The sequence below is a fragment of the Pristis pectinata genome, chromosome 13, assembly GCF_009764475.1.
Source record: "Pristis pectinata isolate sPriPec2 chromosome 13, sPriPec2.1.pri, whole genome shotgun sequence".
Lineage (NCBI taxonomy): Eukaryota > Metazoa > Chordata > Chondrichthyes > Rhinopristiformes > Pristidae > Pristis > Pristis pectinata.
In genome coordinates, this window is record NC_067417.1 from 30460894 (window position 1) to 30467967 (window position 7074).

Genomic DNA, 7074 nt, shown 5'->3' on the forward strand with positions numbered 1-7074 from the left:
TTCTATCTTAAAACAAAAACTAACAATTTCTGCATTTCATTGTCATTCTCTCTCTCTCTCTCTTTGGTTTCTGTCAACATTTCATTTGCTGAACTTATTCAGCCTTTTCTCTGTTCGCTTCTTCCACGCTTAAACATTTATATTTTTGAATTTCTTTCATTCCCTTTATTCTGCTTTCTGTTCTGATTCCGAATCAGAATCAGGTTTATTATCACTGACATACGTCATGGAATTTGCTGTTTTGCGGCAGCAGTACAGTGCAAGGCATAAAAATTACTATAAGTTAATTACTATAAATAAATAGAGCAAAAGAGGAATAACAAGGTAGTGTTCATGGGTTCATGGACCGTTCAGAAATCTGGGAGGCGAGGAGGAGGAGAAGCTGTTCCTTAAATGTTGAGTGTGGGTCTTCAGGCTCCTGTACCTCCTCCCTGATGGTAGTAACATGAAGAGGACATGTCCCAGATGGTGAGGGTCCTTAATGATGGATGCCACCTTCTTGAGGCACCACCTCTTGAAGCTGTCCTTCATGGTGGGGAAGGTTATGCCCCTGATGGAGCTGGCCGAGTCTACAACCCTCTGCAGCCTCTTTCGACCCTGTGCATTGGAGCCTCCATATTCCCTTTTTTTAAAAACTTTATTCATAAAGCACAGTAACAGGCCCTTCTGGCCCAATGAGCCCACACTGCCCAATTACACCCATGTTAATCTATTAATCTGTACGTTTTTGGAATGTGGGAGGAAACCGGAGCACCTGGAGAAAACCCATGCAGTCACAGGGAGAATGTACAAACTCCTTACAGACAGGAGCGGGAATTGAACCCGGGTCGCAAGCGCGGTAATAACATCACACTAACCACTACGCTACCGTGCTGCCTTGTTTTCATAAAAATTTCCATTGTTTTGTTCCAGATTTTTCCACTTCTGTTCTCCTTCCTCTATTCTTGATTTCATTTCCTCTCCATCTTGGATTCTCCCGATCTCCCCCAACATTTATTTGCATCTCTTTGTCCTTCCAGCTGTTTTGTTCCAGTCTTCCTTATTTCTGCTCTCTTTCATTTTTACTGCTTTCTCTAATCTTCTGTTTCCTAGTTCTTTTGATTTTGTGTCTATTCCATTTTTGTCTCCTACATCCCTCAGTTATATTATTATCTTTAACCATTGCTTTTCACGGCTCCTCGAACAGCCACAGAAGCAGGTGATGGGAGATGGCATGGGAAAGATGGGAGAGTCAATTTACTGATGGGCAGAGTTTGAAACTGATCCCAATAGCATGCCCTTAAATAAAGCTGATCAAATTTCCTTCAAGTAAAGGCAAATAATGGACAGATGAAATAAAACTGACAAAGCTGTTGGGTACAATGGTGACACAGCACTTAAATTGTCAGATGAGTAATCCAGAGACCTGGATTAACAATCCAGAGACTCAGCTTCAAAAACCAATATGGCAGCTGTGGAATATATTCAATTAATAATATGGAATTTGGAAAAAGAAAAACACTAACTAATCTTACTAATATTTACAGGTAAAATAAAACTGTTTATTGTAAAAACCCGTCTGGTTCTCTAACATCCACCAGGGGAGGAAATCTACTCTCCTTGCACAGTTTAGCCGACATTTGACTCCAGACTCACCTAATGTGATTGATCCTCAAATGCCCTAGAAAACCATTCAGTTTTATCATTACTGCTACATTCAAATAGCGAAGGAATCAAACTGGATGGACAACCCACCGTCGACCAAATTCGGTCACGGCAAAGGCATTCCCAGCGCAGTGAACCCTGTAAAGTCCTCCTCACAAACATCTAGGGACTGCTGTCTAAATCAGGAGTAATGTCCCACAGACTGGTCAAGGAACAACCTGATGCAATCATTCTCACAGTCAATGTCCAGAATCCTCCATCACAACCCAATGGTACAGTTCATCCAAACTGACAGGATAAACGCATCAGAGATGACAGCACAAGCAGGAGGGGATAGCCCTTGTAATTCTCAACATCAACTCCATACCCCATGAAGACTCATGGTAGCAATCAAACATGGGCAAAGGAATTTCCTCCCGATTATCACCCAACCTCCAGCATCTGCTAATGATTCAATGCTCTTCCCTGTTAAATAACAATTGGAAGCTACACTGAAAGTACCAAGGACATAGAACCTATTCGATCAATTTTCTCTTCTGTAAGATTTTGATTTCATTTTAGATATTAAAGGATTTTACTCCATTTTTTGTGAACACGGCTTAGTTCAATTGCATTATTTTGACATCAACATTCCTTAACTTACATCTTATTTTGCACTTTTAATCTCCCATTCCATGAAAAATTAACTGTATTAGACAAACTGTCATAAAATTTTGATTTGACAACTTACTGTCCAAAAACTAAGGCATAAAAATATTTAGATTTCTTATGAACATGCAGGTGTTTTCAATTAATGGCACCATCTTCAGTCTGCATTACAAAATCTGACTCTCATCACCAACTTCAATCCATTTCCTACCAGCTAATTAAACCTGAACATGACAGTTCATACCCTTGGTGTTATATCTGTTCAATTTCAGACCATCTATTGACACCACCAGGGAGACTGCCTATTTTCATCCCAGTAACAGGAACTGAACCTACCCCTGCCTTATCTCATCAGTTAATTAAACTCCTTTCCATGCTTTTGTTGACCCCAAGCTTGAATAATCTAATGGACACCTTCTCTCAGCAAACTGGAAATCAAAAATTCTGTTGCTCACACCAAGTCTTGATCAACTATCACCCTTGTACTCAATGATTTACATTTAATCCAAATTAATCAACAACAGTTTTAAAATAGTCATCCTGATTTTCAGAACCCCGCAGAGCCTTTCTGCTTTCCATCTCTGTAATCTCCTCCAGCAATGTAATCCTCCATTTCTGTCCTCTTGAGTCTGCAAAAATTTAATTGCCCCAACATTGGTGACTATACTTTCAGGTACCATGGCCTTAAGCTTTGGAATTCCTCCTCCAAGCCTGGCAACTTCTCTTTCCTCTTTTTCGATGCTACTTAAAACCTTCCTCCTTGCCCAATCTTTCGGCCTCCCACCCTAATATGTCCTACGTAGTCTGTGATTTTTTTTATATATACGCAAAGGCAACTTACATAGGGGTATTAATATTTTGGTTAAATTGCTTAAGTTTTTTCTTCCGGCACCACGTTTATATGGCAATTATATATATTCAGTGGAAATGTATTAAAATGTGTCATTCCATTATAATCAGCAGTTTGTAAATATAATGATACTGCACAGCAAAAAGATAGAAAATAATGATCCCACTGTTAAAATTTATATGGCTCACCTCTGCTCTGTTTAGATGACACAATACAAGATACTATTTTTCATTTATTTACCACGATGGCTGAGTAATACAGCATCTGGACTGAAACACTGAAGATGCTGGAAATCTAAAACAAAAACAGGGAATAATGTAAGCACTCAGAATGGATAAGTGATAACAGGGTCAACATCTCAGGCCAAGGACCCTTCTTCATAAAAGTGAGAGTATAAGGGTTTTTAAGTTGCAGAGAGTAGAAGAGGAGAGAGAACAGAGGGAGTGTCTATGATGAAGACCAAATGTGTAATGATAATAATTACTTGCAAATTGGCAGTTGGAGCAAAATGATACAGAAATAATTTAAAACATAAATTAAACAAGGAAAATAAAAAAGATGATTTGCCTGAAATTGTTAAATTCAATATTATGTCCCAAGGGTTGTAATGTGCCTAATCATAGAGTCATACAGCTCAGAAATAGGCCCTTCAGTCCAACTGGTCCACGTTGACCAAGATTCCCATCTAAGCAAGTTCCATTTGCCCGTGTTTGGTCCATTTCTCTCTAAACCTTTCCTTATCCATGTATCTTTTAAAGTCAAAGGATGAATTCAAAGGATGAAGCACTACTCCTTGAGTAAACACTGGGCATCGTTGGAGCAATGTAGGAGGCCAAAGACAGAGGGGTCAGAGTGCGAGTGGAATGGAGAATTACATTGACAGGCGACTGGAAGCTCAGGGGCACTTCTCCAAGTTAGGATATTGTATTGCATTCAGTGTTCACAATCCAGTCACTTCTGCATTGGAGGAACCAGAGGCAAATTGAGTGACCACTTAGCAGAACCCTTTTCTTTTCCCACAAATATGGCTGTACCTTCCTCTATCAATTTCTTACTTACAATTGCTTTTATATCATGTTGTTCCCACTGCCAGTTTTTAAAATAATTATCTTGACAACTTTTGATTGCACCCTATCACAGACATTCCCTTTGTTCTCTCCACATTTCCCCCTACACATCTTAAAACTTCTCTCCTTTCTAGTCCTGATGAAATCTCCTTGGCCCATGATGTTAAGTCAGTTTCCAGCATTCTGTGTTTTGTTTACTAATGTAGTACATTTTACATGTGGTATCAGAAGGGAAGTGTCAGTGGTTCACACTGAGTGTATACAAGTGCAAGCAAAATAGTGAAGGGTTAAAGGGAAGTTCTACTCAAGAGAAAAAAAAAGCAAAATTATTTTTATATTTTCAGTCAAGCATTGAAATGTTGTTGACAACGAAAGGATCTTGTGTGGCTTTACCTGTTTAAAGATACATCTACTAATCCAGACTATTTTCAAAATCATGTTTAAATAGATGTATTAATTCAGCTGTCATATCAAAACTCAGTAACTTCTCCAAGCCAGCATTTCTTTGTCCCCCATCAGATCATCAATACTCCATCTATAATTAACAGCAATGTCCTTTAAAACTAATCAGGAAAAATGGTTAATATATCACTGTTTGTGATCACTTAAGACATGCTTGTTTTCTCCTTCTCTAGTTCTGATGAAGGATCATTGACCCAAAATGTTAACCCCATTTTCCCCTCCAATCTGCTGAGTATTTCCAGCACATTCTGTTTTCTTTGTTCATTTTCATTATGTGTGCTCAGTGTTAAAACAAAAATATGCTCTCTGGTGTTGAAGGTTATAATTATTTGCAAGAAGTGAAGATGCTGACAGGCTTGAAGAAGCGATGGTACCAAACTAGCCAGTTGGAAGAGAATAACATCATGCAAGCATTTAGTGTTTTGGACATGGTAAAACATCCTAACTACTTCACAGAAGCACCACCTAACAATACAGCATAGAAGCTGCATAAAGGAGTTATCAGGACAAGTGACCAAAAATCAGAAGCAGCAAGTGTTAGAGAGGTGGAGAAGTTTAACAAGCAAATCCCAGACATCAGAAACTTAGTTTCATAAAAAATAGCCAATAAATTCAATTTGTACATTTGCAATTTTGAATTACTTCTTAGTTAATACCCTTGAGTAAAGTTGTTGGTCCAGATCCTGCTGATGTCCAGCCAACAGTCCCATAAGTAGCACAGAAGTACAGAATACCCTGGAGGTCTGAGGAGGCACATCTGATGTCCCACTTATTCCCTGGACTTGTCCCCATGCATTTGGATGGGGCTAAGTTGTGTTTTTTTCATCTTTTATTTTTGCTAATATTAACGATTTTATTGAACTTGCATGTGTAATTATTTTTAGATAAATAGGTTTTAATTTTTTTAAGTAATTATATTTGAATTGTTTCTGGTTTCTATCCAGCGGAGGAAAGAAATGAGTTGTTAGAAGGCAATCAGGGTCGTGTGGGGCAGGGGCGGGGCTCCAGCTTTTGCCACCAAAGCCCAGTCACCACTCACAGACTGTTCCACTTTAGAGACTGCTGCAGTAGCGACATTTCCGAGACACTGGGAGACACGTGACTGCAAATAGTACAAGCAAGGAATTAGCGCACAAGCATCTCAAGCTTCTATTATATCACCCAAATTAATCTCACCTTCCTTTCTACCATAATATTCTTAAACATCAACTAGAATTATAAGTACTGCAACTGCAATTTATAAGGGATTGAAACATAGCTAATAGTTTAGGAAAGCCTCACTATTCAGAGCCCTTTAGAGAATAAATAATTAAAATAAGGTTTGCATTTGTACATCCCCTTCCATAACCATTAGAGGTCCCTAAACACTTTACAGCCAATGAAAAGCTGTTTGAAGTGCAGTGCTTGTTGGAATGCTGCCAACGTGCATGCATCAGCAACGTGATAATGAGTAGATAATCTGTTTCACTCATGATGGTTGAAGGATAAATACTGGCCAGGGCATCAGGTGTAATTCAACTGTTCTTTTTCAAAACTACACCATGGATCTTTTACATTCCCGAGTGTCCAGACAGGGCTTCAGTTTAACGACTCATCAGAAAGACCGTGCCTCCGACTGCGTAACATTCCGTCAGTAATGTACCAGATGTTTGTATGAGATCAATTGTTCAAGTTGTGACCCAATTGCAACTATTCAACCAAACTGACACCATGAAGTTTACATTTATTTTCACAATGACCAAAGGAAAACAAACTAAAAAACTGCGTGTAAGTGACAAACACGACAAGGAGGAATTCCTGTGCCTGGCCAGAGGAAAGGCTGAGTTCCTCCTCCTTATGCAGCCCCTCAGGGTTTATGCTGACTCACTTCCATTCCCATTCTGTGAGCTCCCCTGCAAAATGGGTGGGGCTTGTATTGGTACGGTATTGGTTTATTATTGTCACTTGTACCGAGGTACAGTGAAAAACTTGTCTTGCATACAGATCAATTCATTACACAGTGCAGTTACATTGGGTTGTACAGAGTGCATTGATGTAGTACAGTACAGAGTAAAGTGTCACAGCTACAGAGACTGTTTGGGATGTTGTGCATGCTTTCCATTGTTTGTGTATAGCCTCCACATTCTCCCATCAGACCGTCCAGGTGCTCAGCACCATCCCGGATGCTCCTCCATTTTGACTGGTTAAGCAGCTCGACAGTTGTAGCAGGGCGTGCACAATATAACTTCCTACAAGGCAAAAATTGGGTAGCATAAGTGGCAATGACCCATCAATCCCAGATGAGCTCAATGCCTTTTACGCACACTTTGATAGGGAGAACTGTGACATACCTACACGAGCCCCACATCTCTGGATGACCCTGTAATCTCAGTCTCTGAGGCTGATGTCAGGGCGTCCTTCAAG